Source organism: Equus przewalskii, chromosome 24 (assembly GCF_037783145.1).
Source record: "Equus przewalskii isolate Varuska chromosome 24, EquPr2, whole genome shotgun sequence".
NCBI classification, from domain to species: domain Eukaryota; kingdom Metazoa; phylum Chordata; class Mammalia; order Perissodactyla; family Equidae; genus Equus; species Equus przewalskii.
In genome coordinates, this window is record NC_091854.1 from 8,657,063 (window position 1) to 8,673,473 (window position 16,411).

The 16,411-nt window shown below is 36.9% G+C and overlaps 1 protein-coding gene across 17 annotated transcripts in view; it reads left to right on the plus strand.

Moving 5' to 3' along the window:
- Positions 1-256: 256 nt before the first annotated feature.
- The window catches only part of ZNF644 (zinc finger protein 644), a 118,617-nt gene continuing 102,462 nt past the window's right edge, over positions 257-16,411 (plus strand). For 2 of the 17 annotated variants that reach the window (XM_008531655.2, XM_008531659.2), the window contains exons 1-2: positions 302-639; positions 1,425-2,030. The gene's annotated coding sequence lies outside the window, so the exon portion shown is untranslated. Of the gene's footprint in view, positions 941-1,114; positions 1,354-1,424; positions 2,031-16,411 lie in introns of those variants that run through there. The other 15 variants (XM_070592200.1, XM_070592206.1, XM_070592197.1 and 12 more) reach the window with 10 other exon arrangements.

Sequence of the window (16,411 nt, forward strand, 5' to 3'; positions counted from 1 at the left end):
GCCACATTTGAGGCTTTGCCTGGCCATCAAGCATCTCCCAACAATTGGTCCCCTTAAGATCCAAAAACCTTCCTCTGCCCATTACTCTACAGTTGTGACTGGCAATCTTGAGATCTTTAGCTGTTTTCCTCAACAGGAGAAAAAGAGAAGGAATTCTGGCACGCCAGTGATTGTGGAAATCAAATATGGGCCTGTTCCACCTTAAAGGGCCTAGGCTTGTCTAAGTGTTTGGGTCTTGCAGAGTTTGGGCACCACCATATTTGGAGCGTGCCTACTTTGGGGCGGGAACCTCCTTGAGAGTGATTAGGTCAGCTCTGGGGGAGGTGACCTTGTTTGGTTTCTGGCACCCGAGAACAGTGGTGCACTGTTGCCGCTGCCTCCGTTTGTCTAATTGGCCCAGACGCTCCCCCGGCGCGAGGCCGCCCCAGCGCTCGTCGCCGGCCACCCCCGCGGCCCGCAGCCCGCAGCTCGGTAGAGGCGGGAAAGCCGCGCGCCTGCGCCGTGGGAACCGGGGCCGGAGGCGAAAAGCGGGGAGCGGAGGGGGGCCTTTGGAGCCTAGGAGCGTACAGAGCGGCGTGTGACGCGGGGACGCCGCGCGCTCCCAACGTCGCCCCGGTTTGACGCACACGGCACCAAACTGTGAGTTTCAGGGGTTATTTGGTCGGATTCACCGGGACCCGAGTGGGTTTCGGGCGTGTGGGCTGTGGCGGCTGCGGGACTGAGGGTGGCGACAGAACTTGGGGGACCCGGCCTTCGGCGCTCGGGCCCGGGGAGCGACGCCCTAGGCTGGGTCCCAACCATCCAAAAGGACGCATTTTGCCGCACAGGCTAAGATGGCGGCGGCGGCCGAGGAGGCGGAGTTGGTGCTGCACAAGGAGCCCGGGCCCCGGGTTCGGGGAGGCGGCGGCCGCGGCGGCCGCGGGGGGCGGCGGAGCCTGAGGTGAGCGGCGGTGGCCGCCGCGGGGCGGGACTCGGCGGAGGTGGGGGCACTTTTCCACGGCGGCGTCGGAGGATCCGGTAGCGGACACAAAGGGGCTGAGCTGGGCACTAGACTTGGGGGTTTTGTTTAGTCACATGAAGCCGAGCAGCCAGTGAGCGGTCGGGGGAAGGGGCCGAGATCGGGCGGCTTGGGGAGCCTGGCGGTCGCCATTGCCATGCACTGAGTAACGGGGCGGTCCGAGAGCAGTCACCAACCCCCGTCGTCGGGGCTGCTCGGTCTGGGCCAGGAGCGCCAGCTCTGGCATTAACTGTCCACACCCCTCCCCTAACGTGGGACCAGGACCGCATAGCCCGCCCCTCCCCCCGGTCTGCAAGATCTCGTGCCGCTAGGTGCCCGGGAGGTAACAGCAAGAGGTAAATCGCTCAAAGTGTGTGGGTTGCCAGGGGCTTGGTGGGTGTCCAGCTAAAGCTTTTTGCTTCTCCAGGTCTGATTCCCTGGCCTTTGTGTCCCTGGGAGCTTAATCTCTGCCAGACGAAAGCAGGTGTGCTCCACTTCTCCCGTGAACCTGAAGATGAGTTGTCCCAGACCCTTCTCAGTGATTGGAAACTTAGGTGGTGGAGCTAAAGGTTTCTTACCAGACTTCCGCAGACGACTCTCGTGTTGGGATCCATCCATGGTTTAGCACCATTAGTGGAAAACTTTTCTTGAACTGTTTTAAGTCATATTGACATAATTTTAGTTGTTACAGAACTTTTATGTTTAGACTTCAGATTTTGTGTGGTCGTTCAGAAGTACTGCACGAGGGGATAATAAACACAACCGGGGGCCTGAATGATGGTCCTGTTTTGTATACAACTTAAAAAGTTCAACCGCGATGCCAAAACACCATCATCTCTTCTGGCCATTCCTGACTAATGCCAGGCTTGTTGCATCTGGATGATAGATTAGATTTGCCTTAATAGTATATTGCTTCTCTGCAGTAGTTTAGTTACATTTTTTTGGTCCTTCAAGAAGGAAAGCATTTCAAAAAAAATAGACAACTCAAGTTACTCAAAGAAAGGAGACCTGCTCTTTGCCTTCAGTGCCATGTGTAAGTATCCAGGGAACTTGATGGCAGCAGTACTGCGTTGGTAGGTCTGGTAAGAAAAAGTTAGTTTTTATGAAGGAGTTATAATTTAGGAATTTCAATAGGTGAAACATGAAGGCTTGACTGGTATTAATGGAGTGATGTGTATATTGCTGTTAAAATCATGGCAGTGTAAGTTTTCGAATTTCTAACATAATGTAAAGTTATATGGCACTTACGTACTTTGTATATAGGTATTAACTGATATTTGAAGTACAAAATTTGGAAACAACTGTTTTGTTTTGGCCAGGTCACATTAACAAATTGATTGAAGAGATGTTTAAACACATTTAGATCACGAACTTTAGATCTCTGTTCAAATAGAAATTTGAACTTTTCAACATTATTTAAAACTTTCATTTTCCTTTTTTTCAGATATGTATTTTCCCCCTTCTAGCTTTTCTCCTAATAGAGAACAGTCTACTTGTATTAATGAATAGGAGATGTATTAACATTGACAAAATGTGTTACTGAATCATACTGTTTTACTCAGAGAACAACTATTCTCACCCTGTCTTTTACGGTATATTAAGAGCCAGAGATGATAAGTTAGTGGCATAATGGAAAATTGTTCCTCAGCTTCTACCCCATTGCTCTTTTCATTGATCACATTGCTGGGATGAGAAGGTAACTGTGTATAACTAATAATGGTTAAAAAGTAAAACAAAGGAGTGTGTTTGGGAATACTTGTTAATTAGGTACTATTATATTAAATAGAACTTCTGTGACAGTAAGAAACTTTTGTTTAAGGTGATATGGTTACTTAGTTTTTAAAGTGAAAGAAATTAGACTTTCAGTGAAACAAATTCAGATAGAAAATACATTTCAGGTAATTTCAGAGCAATTTTGCTTTTGAATTTTGAGGTTTTCAAAAAGCAGTCTTGACCCAGAAATTAAAAACACAACAGCTTGATAAACTTCTTGGAAGGTTTGAAATAACTGCCATTACTACCAGTTATTACATAAGAAATGAGAGAGATACTGAAAACAGTGATGCTAGTGCCTTCCATTTTGTAATAGCATTGTGGTTGGATAAATGGACATGCCACTTACACTGGTCCTTGTTAAAAACAACTTGTTAAGTCTAACTACAACAATTACTACTGAGTAGTAGATCTGTAAGATCTGTTAGGAAATTCAACAAGCAGTAAAATCTGTTACGGTGGGCTCCCACAGTTATCTTTAATTGCTTTGGTTATCAAATTTAGCAAAACTAGTTAAATTGTCTTGAGATTTTAAAGCTTTTGTGGGTCATTTAAGGTGCATTTAAATTATTGATTTTTCTAAGGAAGTTGATAAACTGTTTCTTAATTTTCAACACTATGTATGTGAGTGGATTTAATTACACTTTAGTCTTGTGATAATTAGGATTACTCGGATTATTTTGAGTCTGTCACTTGCAAACATTAAACATTTTGCAGGTTTAGTTTGTCATTCAAGTTACAACAGGGAGAGTTTTGCTTGTGGTTGAATTGAGACTATTGGGTATCAGGAGGAGAAAAAGAAAGACTCAAGGACACTAAAAGTGGTGGGGAGACCTGCAATTTAGAGAAATTGGTTGTCAAAAAAGATAAAGTTCATCTTTCTCTCATCCCAAATGCACTGTTAGTGTTTAGGGTTACTTATTTAGACTCTTGTTTCAGGGTATGATTCCAAAGGAAAAGAATGGATCTTATTCTTGTAGGAATGCTTTTCTCGTGAGTACTTTTCAGGCAGATTGTAAGGCAGCTATACTTTGTACTGAATGCAGAAATTGGTATGATGAATTATCTAGCTCCAATTTTATAGAATACTAATTTTAGCAATCCTTTTAAAAAAAGTGTTTAAAGTTTTTTAAAATTAATAGCCCTATAAAATGAAATGTAAGAATAAAGATTGGCTACTATAATATTTTGGGTAGATAGTCAAATGAGCTGTAATTTTTTTACATTTATTTGTTATCATTAATCTCTGGTATAGAGAATGTCTGTTTTGTAGATGGAGAATCTGTAAAATTTGAAAGTTATGAGATGTACCATTGCCTGAAGCAGTTCTAGAAGTAGTGTCTTTTAATTTAGGTTTATTAGATATAGCTGCTTTTAATAGTGCAAACAATTTACACCCTTGAATTTTGAGAGAATTGAGAATAATCAAACTGGTTCTAGCACTAGCTCACCCTGCTGGTTGGCTAAAGTATTTCTCTTCTTCCCCCTCTTAAAAACAAACACACTCTTAACGATCATTTGAGACCCAGAAGGTAGAACACCAAATTGAATTCGTAGTCTTTCTTCAGGGAGATGGAGTCTCCATGAAAAAGGTGTTTTCTCATCTCTAGGGCTCCAGTTGCTCGACTGTTAAATTTAATTTTTTCTTAGATGTGTCAAAGTTGAACTTTGGAATTAACTATTCTCTGAATTTACTGAGAACTCTTATGTGATTATGGGGAGTTAGTATGTTTTTGTTCTTTTAAATTCAAGATAAGACAGCGTTTGAGAATTGAGAGATGGTAGCAAGAAAAACAAAAAGTGCTGTGAGATAACTTTCCAGGAGGAGAAAAGCAGAGGATTTCAAGAGGAAGAGAGGGAGGAGGATGCCAGGGTAAGAAGCAGCAGCAGTGTACACTTCCCTTGGATGGGGGAAAGTGAGACTAGGTTAAGATTAGTGTTTCTAAGAGATTTCCTTTGCCCTCTCTCTCTACTAATCTTTGCCCTACCTCTTCTGTCTGTAAGCTGTGGCCTTCCCGTTTCATTTGAGATTCGTGAAACTGTGATCTTGTAAGTAACTTTGTGAAAACTACAGATAAGTGATTTGTTCCTTGAAATTTAATTGTATTAACCTAGATTGTGATACAATTGAAGTTGGTTAGAGTAATAAATAGAGATTTTAGGGATTAAGCTTTTTAGTATGTAAGCCATTCATTGATGTTCAAAATACAGCTTTTAAAAAATTTTTTGTACAAAGAAACTTAAAGTATGCTGTGATCCAAACGGATAATTTAAAATAAAAAAACCTAATAAAGCGTTAGGATTAAAGTACTTTACAGTTTACATAGTATATTTACCGGTATTGTGTCAATTATTTATCTAGTTTTTATAAAAGCTAACAGTTTTATCTTTTCTTCCATGGTGTTCATCGTTTTACTTGAAAACTTAATGCATATCTTTTTCATCAGTTTTTTGAGGAAGATGTTAAATATAACTAGTACTTTCAAAACATCATTTATTGGGGAGGGGGTGATTCCCAATTATTGTTGAATGGTTTGTGAAGGTGGATAAAAGCCTTTCCAAAGTTAGAATTAATTGCCCGTTGCTTACTGTTGACTTAGTAAATATTATACACACACATAAACTCATATATACATGTGTATATATACACACCCATGGAAAATCATGGTTGCATGTGTAATTATCTGTATATAAATAAAGAGGCAGAATGAGATAAAGTTTAAAAGTGTAACCTTTGAAGTAAAACTAGTGGGGTTAAAATCTAGCTGGGTGAGTACTATGCAAGTGGCTTTAACAATAATACCATCTTCATAGAGGTTTAAGGTGTACATTACATAATTCATGTAAAGTCCTTAGCTTTTTTGGTACACAGTGAATGCTGAGTAAATGTTAAATTTTAGAATAATAATAATAGCTATTATTATTACTCTTGTTTTAATTATTTTTTCTACACTAACTTGAAATTTTCACGTGGAGTGATTGGGAGTTGTATACTTTTGCTAATGTTCTGTTTTTAGACACATGTCTGCAGAGTCAAGGTTGTTATAAAGGAAGTCAGAGGCAGGCATCAGAGTGTGTGTACCTTTTCCAGGTCTAGCAATAAAAGCTATAACCATGTTTAGTATTTCAGGAACACATTTCGTTTATGACTGCCAGCTGATGAAGAAATGCACTTGGGAATGAGTGCATTTTAGTGAAGTTATTTCCCAACCAGTGTGTTGGTTTGTCTTTGTTACAACATCCTGAATTTCTTCACTCTCCTTTAAATTTTTTGACCAGGAGGATGGTGGTGACCATTAGTAGAGAGAAGAGAGTGAGTGGGTACATGTATTTGTATGTAATGTACGTAGAAACCCCAGATGAGAGTGAGAGGCGGCTTCCACAGTAGCCAGGTTGAGGAGAGGCATGTTATCTTTCGTTGCTTAGTCTGAGTCAGGGGAATTTCCTTTTGCCTTTTTCCCCTCCACACTTTTCTTTGTTTTGTATATGCCTGTGCTGGTATGGTCTGAAACTTATTTCCCCTTTTGAGTTTTCTTCTACCACTTACTTACTCCCCCCCAACACAAATTTTAAGCTTTTAAAAACAATTGTAAAAGACAGCTAGTAAAAGTAATTTTAAGTTCACATGAGGAGGGCTGTGAGTATGAAATATCAGGAGTTTCATATATGCTTAAAAAATGTTTTCAGCAGTTTGGAAAATGAAGGGGGGAAACGTCACCTATAATCTTATCACCATTATATAATCATTAGTATTAAAGGAAAGGGAGATGAGACTGACATTAAGCATCTACTATGTGTTGCTTGTAACAATACTGTGCATATTCCCATTTTACATGCAAGGAAACACACTCAGGTCACAAAGATAGTAAATAATAGAGCAGCCAAGTTTGAATCTTGGTGTTGTCTTGATTCTACAGATGAAACCTTTCTATTCTGCCTTCCTTTCCTTTCTTTCTATATATCTATGCTTTAATCTAATTATATAATTTGTAAGTTTTATCTCCTAGTTATAAAAGCGTTTTTCTGCCTATCCTTATTTCAAGTGGTGTCTTATTGCCCGCATTGTTTATTCATACCACCAAATAAAGGTTCTTTGTCTTGGTTGCTGGACATTGGTACAATGATATTGGTCAAAATGGCAGCTGCCTTTTTCTTTAGTGAGTAACTGAGATGAAAAGTAATGTAGCTTAATCAGAACTAATACTCTGGGATTAGCAATGCTACAGGTTTAATAATACTATCTGTCCTTTCTGGTGGGACCTTTAACTCAAAATTGTGTATATCTAAAATGTGGGTGACATTTTTGGTTTATAACCATCTGAAAACAGAACTTCTGTTATACTTTTATAGTTTGAAATACTTTAAGCTTCCTTGTTAAAAACCTTTAAAAAGTGATACTGAAATTGAATAGGTACTTAAATCCTGTTTAGTTACTTTTAGTAATTTCTAATGTAATAATCTTTAATTCATAAAAGGAAAAAAAGCTTAATATTGAATTCCTGCACTCATTGAGTAGATGATATATATTAAAAGATAATTTGTGGGGCATTTATAATTAGATTGTATAGGTTAGCACTGCCCAATAGAAACATGTTGAGCCACAAATGTAATTTAAAATTTTCTATAGCCATGTTAAAAAATAAAAAGAAATAGGTAAAATTAATTTTATTAGTGTATTTTATTTAACTCAGTGTATCCAAAACATTATCATTTCAATATGTAAACATGATTGAGATATTTTACATTGTTTTTTTCCACACCATCTTCAAAATCCAGTGTATGTTATGTACTTAAAGCACATCTCAATTCAGACTACCCAGACTTCAAGTGCTCAGTAGGCACATTTGGCTGCCGTATTGGGCAGTGCAGATATAGATAGTAAGTTTTGTACTAATGTGGAGAAAGGATAAAGTAGAAGTTGAACTAAGCCTTAATAAAGGATAGCTGAGAAAAGAGTGTGCTGAGGGAGAACATTCCTGAAAAGAAGTGATGGGAATTACAATAGGAGATAAAATTTGAAACCAGATGATAGAGTGGCTTGAACCCAGTTTGGGAAATTTGGGGAATGTGTGTGTATGTGTGTGTGAGTGATATGTTGGAGGGTGCGCAATCCATGTCTTGTACACAAGTGCTTGATGAATATTGAGTTAATATTTAAGTGAACTAATATGAGGCAGAATAAGAAAACCGCTGGAAGAATACTTGTATGGTGAGTGTTCTAAGGGGAAAGGGTTGCACTTAGGGGATATTGGTATTCTGTGACTAGCAATATATTGGAGAATGATCAAAAAGGATAAGAACTGAGAAAAGGTTTTTAGATTTGACCACTATTGGTGACTTGTTTTTAAATGTTTTATTTAGGTATAACTTACATCCAGTGAGATGCACAAATCTTGTGAGTACAACTCAATGAAATTTTACATATAAATACGCCCAGAAAACTACTACACAGATCAAGATATATAACATTTTCTGCACTGAAAAAAGTGCCTTGTGCACCCTCCTATTAATTCCCCCTCACAGAAGTATTCTGACCTCTATCATCATAAATAAATTTGGCATATTTTTGAACTTGCTTATGGCATATTTGTCCTACTTTCCAAGGGTGGTGAGAACTGATGCTTGAATCTGTCTCTTTTCTAGCCTTGTTTGGCATTGCTGTGTGAATTTGGAGGTAAATCAGATGATAGGTAGTTGGTACTAGGGCCCTTCTGGTTTTTTCCAGTGTGGTTTATGCCAAGGTCCTAGAGATGTTTCTTAGTTTTCGTTAATAACCCCTTAAGGTTAGTTTTATGACTACAAAATTTGTTTAGAATGCAGAGATTTGAATTGCTTCCACAGATAACATAGTTGTCTGGCTTGCTTTCATTACAGTATTTGCTAGGCAAATAGCCAAGAAGTAGATAGAGGAGGTCTTGGATTGCCTCCTTATATAGATGCCTTTTGGATCCTCCTTAATAGTAGCTTCTAGGCGTTATGTAACTTAGCTTTCAGGCATTTCAGGTTACTTAATAAGGTATTTGAGTATTTCTGATTGTGGTTGTAGGGGTAGTTAATAAATTGATGTAGTTCTGTTTAAAGGTAAGTATCCACTTTCAACCTGAAAGATTTTGACATTCATTTGTGTATAAAGAACTAGCATGTTCCCTTAAGGACAGTTGCACAAAAGTTTGAATGGTTAAAATATGTGAAGGCGGGGCTGGCCCTGTGGCGCAGTGGTTAAAGGCGCACGTTCTGCTTTGGTGGCCCAGGGTTCGCTGGTTCGAATCCCAGGTACAGACATGGCACCGCTTGGCGAGCTATGCTGTGGCAGGTGTCCCATGTATAAAGTAGAGGAAGATGGGCACGGATGTTAGCTCAGGGCTAGTCTTCCTCAGCAAGAAGAGGAGGATTGGTGGATGTTAGCTCAGGGCTAGTCTTCCTCAAAAAAAAAAAATCTGTGAAGGACACTTTATAAACTGAAAACTGAAATGGAATTATTAATCATGAATTTCACTTACAGTGCTTGAATCAGTTTTGTTTTTCAAATGGAATTAATGGTTACAGCTTTGTTCTTCATAAGAATTGAGCTCTTATTGTAGTGTAACAATTGGTGCCTTGGTGAGAAAGATTTATTTTGATATATGTATTATAATAAAGTTTTAAAATGTACATAACCATAAAAATATGTATCTTCACATTCTGGTGTGCCTAGTTTTGAGGAATAGATGTGTTTTGTAAATTGTGCAGAAATAGACATGAAAATACTTTCTCATTAACTTTTGGATTATGAATGCTTTTGAGTCTATGAATGAAAATATTTATATAAAGATGTTTTAAATTTATAATGTTTGCTTAATATACTCTTGCTGCAAGAATTTTAATAGTTGTCTTGAAGAAATAAAACCTTGTCTGTCAACTTTTCTTATGTAGGTTTTGTGTTTGTGAAGTATAGAGGCTAAAGCAAAATTGGTTAAATTAGACATTGAAAAAATTTATCTACAAAACATTAAGACTTTAATACCTTTTTTGGGTTAGATTTAGAAAGTCACAAAACAAAATATTAACAGCTTTAAGAGATGACTTGTATGTGTAGAAAAAAATACATTTAAGGGTATATTTATTTTTGTGTTTTTTGACAAAAATGAATGTTATATTTGGATTTAGTTTTGGGAGATTTGATTTTTTGTATTCAGAAAAACCTTGTTTGTATGGTTGTATTTTTCCTCAACCTTCACTTATTTTAATTGGATTAGTTATTATAAAAAATTCTCGGTACCTCACTAAGAGTAAGAGTGCAGATGTACAGAGCAAAGGATATGGTTCCTGTGCCAAAGAGCTCGTGATCTAAGGCACAACTTGAAGAGCGGTTAATGAAGAAGCATTTGAATTACTGAGCTGACACAAAGTAATATGAATGGTGTGTAGTAAAACTGGATTAATTAATAAAGCTTCTTGGCAAAAATAATTTTTTATCTAGATTTTGAAGAAGTGGCATATATAGGTTGGTGAGAGGGAAAGGAATATCAGCTGGGGGGAAAGGTATGTTAAAAAGCACAGAGATGGGAATGGTGGAATGCAGTCATTTTCCTTGCTTGAAGTAGAGTCTATTTTAGATTAATGTAATGAAAACTAAAGTTGATAAGATTGTGGTCTGAGCTAGAGGAATCTAAAGTTTGGATAAGAAAATAGAAATAAGGAGTTCTGCTGATGGCCATTGAAGAGAAATACATGAAGAAAAATGAGAAGGATTAGTAGCCAGATAGAACATAATTGGAGAAAAGATTGAAGTGATGAAGGTCGTGTAGAGATTATTATTTTGGTGGGTGAGTGGGGAAGGTATGTGAAGAGTAAGGATGGGCAATTTTAAAATAAAGCAGGTGAAATATGTGGCTCCTAACTTTGTAGTGCAAAGTTGGGATAAGAGTAGAACAATTTTATCATCTTTTGGTATTGACAATAAATTTACTTGGACATACAGTTTGCAAATAAGTTATTAACACTAATTGAGGTACATCTGCCTTGTTCTATAAAAACTGATGAGCTTTTATTTTTTAAGTTTGATTTGAAAACTAAGTAAAACCCAAGGAAGTTACACTATAGTGGTATTTTTCAAATTGCTAGTACTTTGAACTAAAAAAAAATTTGAGATGAATAGTAAGAAGAGCGTGTAATTGTGCTGTATTTTGAGTTATAATAGTACTTTTCACCATGGTTTAAGAGATGTTCTAGTTGGTATAGGAGTTGGGGAAAAAAGAGATGATAAAAATTAATAATCTGGACTACCAATGTTTAAATTTGTTTTAAAATGAATACTTCTTTTAAAATATAGGAATAGTTGAGAACATACTGCTTTTATAGGGGAAAAAAGATTCCTAAAATATATATATAAAAATATATATTCCTAAATATATATAGAAATATACATTTGTTACTTAATTTATACATATTTATTATTCTTACATAGAAATTTATGTTCCTAAAATATAGTTTCTAGTATAGAAGAATTAGAAAAATAAGTTATACAAGTAAAATAATTTAAAAGATCTTTTTCTGCTTTTTTTTAGAGTTAGTAAATAGAACAGAGTTTGGGAGTTAATAGAGTCTTAGAGTTTTAATATAGTATGTAAGCCTTATTTTAACAAGTTTGTATTTTAACCATTCTCGCTGTTAATATAGACTGAACTTCAGTTGGTAAAGAAGTTAGGTTTCTGGCAACGTGGTAAAATAGGGAGGTAGATTTGACTCCATCCATTTTACCTGTTGAGGCAAATCAGCTAAAACAAAAGAGAATAGGTTGTCCCCTACGATCAATGAGAAATAGAGATTTTATCCACATCTCTGAAATTGGGAGTTTCTGTGTAGATAGTATGGACGAGAAGGGGTGACAGCAGAACTATCTACTGTTCCCTGGTTATCCTGATGAACTAGTGGTGTGGGAATAGGAAGCTTGCCTGAAAACCCTGCTCTGAACCTCTTTTATAAATGGTTCTCAGCTTATACCTATTTGTGGCTGCAGTCTTCTTGGAAATAGACCCATCCCCACCTGTGTACGCTGCCTTGGGTCTCTGCAAGCTGAGAACCAATGAAAAATCACTACATGCATGAGGAGAGGCAGCAGTTTGAAAGGGGTGAGGACTCGGAAACCAAATCGACTATTCCATATACATTGATCCTACTGAAACAGCTCATACAGGAAAGAGGTGGAGGAGATAGAGATAACTTTCGGTGGCTGTGATGGACCCAAAATCTTATGCTGTGTCAATGTGAATGTCTTAATGCTGGCAGTGCCATTAACAGTGATAGAAATGGCATCCTAGTAGCTGTCCTTTAATGTGATATTGCTTACCTAACCTCCTGGTTCATTTTATTCACCAACTTTCCTGTCAAGTTTGATTTCCCGATACTCTTCCAACAGGTTTTTCTTAATTTAACTGGAATTGATTTCTTACCCTCTCCCCTTTACAAATTGGGTTAAAAATTCATGCTGTGTGGTTTTATGAGTTTTATCTAAGTCAAAATGACACAAAAATTGAAAATAAAGGAAGGGCAAAAATAATACTAAAACTTGCATATTTCATTGATATCAAGCAAAGAATAAAACCTTTCTAGGCCAAACTTTTGAGTGAAAAAGTTTTTAATTAATAAAAAGTTAGGACTACTAAACAGTATCAGGCTTGAACTTTTGTGTGATAAAACTCAAATAGCATTGAAACATATGAATTATAGATTCTTTAGAGAAATTGATAACACCAGTTTCTTTAGGGGATTTTGTCTCTCAGAATTTAATAGATCAAGTAAAAATTAAGGCTGTGAAGTTTTTTTTTTTTGGTGAGTAAGATTGGCCCTGAGCTAACATCTGTTGGCAGTCTTCCTCTCTTTGCTTGAGGAATGTTGTCCGTGAACTAACATCATGCCAGTCTTCCTCTATTTTATATGTGGAATCCTGCCACAGCATGGCTTGGCGAGTGGTATGTAGATTTGTGCCTGGGATCTGAACCCACGAACCCGAGGCCGCTGAAGCAGAGCCTGCAAACTTAACCACTATGCTACCGGGCTGGCCCCAAGGCTATAAAGATTTTGATAGCAGTATACTTTATTTAATAGATGTATGTCAAACTTTGTTGCCAGTAGAGAATACACGTTCTTTTCAAATTCCTGTGAATTTTAAAAAAATTATCTTGGGCTTCAAAGAGAATCTGAAATTTTAAAACATAGTGATTGTATAGACCAATATTTTTTAACTACAGTTTAGTAAAACTAGATGTTAAAGCCAAAATGGTTGTAACTACTTGGATGATTAAAACTCTGTGTCCTATTGGAACTTGAGGTTAAATTTCATACGATTTAGCAATGAACAACGAAGGACATGACACATAAAAAAAACATCAAATATTAAATGAATATTCATTTAAACATGATAGATTAAATAAGCATTTACTTTGCTATCAATCCATACTAGAATTATAGTAATGGTTTTAAAAAAGGCATAGGATATCAAGGACAAAGAAAACTGGAGAGTTGATCACAGAAGTAAAACTTTGAAAGCTGGATAGCAACAAGTGGTAACTAACTTTGTATGTCTCAGAAACAGAATTTTCTGCTGTTGGTGGTGAAGGCCTAGAGTTGATGCTGTAGGGCCCTGGGATGCTTTAGGAATTGGTGTACCTTCAGGAGTTTCAGGTACCTTGAAAGAATTGTCTAAAAGTTTGTAATAACAAGTAAGCAACACTCTTGGTGCCAGGAAAGGGTCTTTTAGCTTTATCCAGGTTTCTGTGATATTAAGAGGAAAGATCTCTCTACTTGAGATCACTAGGCACAGCTCAAGTTAAGAGTGTCATACTGAAAAACAGTTGAGTAGAAATCTACGTGTTGAACTGGGAACCATCCCCAACCTCTTTCCACCTCCTAGTTCTGTCAGGTTCCTAACCCCAGATACGAGGTTGGAAGATTCATTCTGTTAGAGCAAACTAATGGTCAGGAAAAAAGACCAACAGATAATAACGCATGAGGGCGTATCCACCAAGGAAATGGCCCAGACTGATCATTTTACAGTGACACCTAACCATTAACATAGAACTTTTAGGTAACTTTTAAGTGTTTTATTTTAAAATATGAGATTAAGGATCATTAAACGACGCTTATGACATTGTGAAGATGTGAAGATTTGAGGATAACCTCAGTATGTAAGAAAACAAGGAAATAGAAACAATTCACGAAGACAACTTCTAAAAAATTACTGATATCTTTGGATGTAAGAGGGTAATTGTTTCTTTGCAACAAGGATGCTATAAAATCCTTGGAACCTTTGGAACAAAGGATGCTATAAAAAAGCACTTCTCAGGAAAAAAGAGCTCTTAAATATTTAGCATATGAAATACTTAAAAGGGTTGGAAATATGGACTATGGAATACAGAAGAGTTAGAAATTTAAAATACTAAATGCTTAGTAGAAAGTTGGAGGATAAAATTGAAAAAATCTCCCACAAAGCAGGACCAAAAAAGATAGGAAGTAGGAGAAAGTAAGAAAATTAGAGGATCACACCTGACAAGTTCAACATGTGAAAAATAAGAATTACAGAATGGGAGAAAGTGGATGGAGGAAATTAAGAATAATTGAACAAAAAACCTTGAGTTTCCTCATTTCTGAAAGGACTCACAGGAATCCTCAGCATAGTGACGAGAAAAAAGAACTACATCAAAGTACATCATGGTGAAGTTTCAGGCACCAGAAATAAAGGGAACGTCTTAAAAGCTTTCGAGTATGGAGTGTGTAAAAAGAGATTACGAGCCAGTGACATTGGAAAGTCATTGATAATGGAATAATGCCTTCAAGATCTTTAAGGAAAGTTATTTCCAAACTGCTAATTCTGTAGCTTTCCAAGCTGTCAAATGTGGGAGTAGGCTAAAAGTATGAAACACATGAAGGTGTTAGAATATTTACTTCAAATGCGCTATATCTCAGGAAGTTACTAGAGGACATAGGCTCCATCAAAATGATGGGGTAAATCAAAAAGAGGAAGGATCCAGGAAATAGGATCCAGTACAGGAGAGAATGCCTAGGATGATGGTGAAGGGAGATCCAAGGAAGGTGGCTATGCAGCAGGTCTGAAGAGTAATCAGTTTAGATTGGGACAGGAGGGCAAAAGAATCTGGATGAGTATGTCTTTAGAAAAACACACAGATCCAAAAGAAATAGAGGGGATTTTTGTGACTATTCATAAAAAGCATTTGTAGTTTTGTTTTTCTGTGACATCTGTCCGGTTTTGGTATGAAGCTAATAATGGCCTCATAAAATGAGTTAAGATGTGTTCTCTCCTCTTGCATTTTTCAGAAGTTTGAGGATCGGTGTCAATTCTTCTTTAAACATTTGGATTAAAGGTTAATTTCACCAGAGAAGCCATCTCGTCCTAGTTGCTTTCTGAGAAGTTTTTTCATTACTCAGTCTCTTTACTTGTTACAGGTCTATTCAGATTGCCTATGTCTTCTTGAATTGGTTTCAGTAGTTTGTTTTTTTCTAGAATATTCGTTGCCATACAGTTGTTCCTAGTGTTCCGGAACAACTAAATACTAAAAAGGAAAAAAAAATTGTTTTTTCTCATTATAAGGTCAGTAGTAATGACCCTCGTTTCATTCCTGATTATAGTAGTTTGTGTTTTTTTCCTTTGGTCAGTCTTGTTGAAGGTTTATCAATTTTGTTGATAATTTCAAAGAACCAGCTTTTGGTTTCATTGATTTTTTTCTCTGTTATTTTTCTGTTCTCTGTTTCATTTATTTCTGCCTTGATCTTTATTATTTGCTTTGTCTGTCTGCTTTGGGTTTAGTTTGCTCTTTTTCTGGTTTCTTGAGGTGGAAGCTTAGGTTATTGATTTGAGATCTTTTTAATGGAGGCATGTATAGCTGTAAATTTCCCTTTAAATACTGCTTTTACTTCATTCCATAAGTTTGGTGTGTTGTGTTTTTGTTTTCATCTCAACATATTTTGTAATTTCCCATGTGATTTCTTCTTTGTCCTATGGTTATTGGGAGTTTGTTGCTTCATTTTCACATATTTGTTAATTTCCCAAATTTCTTTCTGTTATTGATTTCTAGTTTCATCCCATTGTGTTTGGCGAACATACTTTGTGTGATTTCATTCCTTTTAAGTTTATTGAGAGTTGTTTTATGGCCTAACATGTAGTCTCTACTGGAGAAATGTTGGCTGTGCACTTGAGAAGAAAGTGTGTTATGCTGTTGTTGAGTAGAGTATTCTGTAATTGTTAAGTCTAGTTATAGTATTCAGGTCTTTTGTTTCCTTCTTGGTATTCTGTCTGGTTCTGTTATTGAAAATGAGGTATGTAAGTCTCCAGTTATTTTTGTTTGTTTGCTTTTGTCTGTTTCTCCTTTCAGTTCTATAGTTTCTTCTTCATATATTTTGAGTCTTTGAGGAATATATGTTTATAATTAATATTTAATTCTTGATGGATTCACCCTTTTATTATAAAATGTCCTTTGTCTTTAGTAACAATTTTTTTCTTAATGTCGGTTGTGTCTGATAAGAGTATAGCCACTTCAGCTGTCTTGTGGTTATTGGTTGCATAGCATATCTTTTTCCATCCTTTTACTTTCAACTTATCTGAATCTAAAGTGTCTCTTATAGACAGCATATAGTTAGATTGTATTT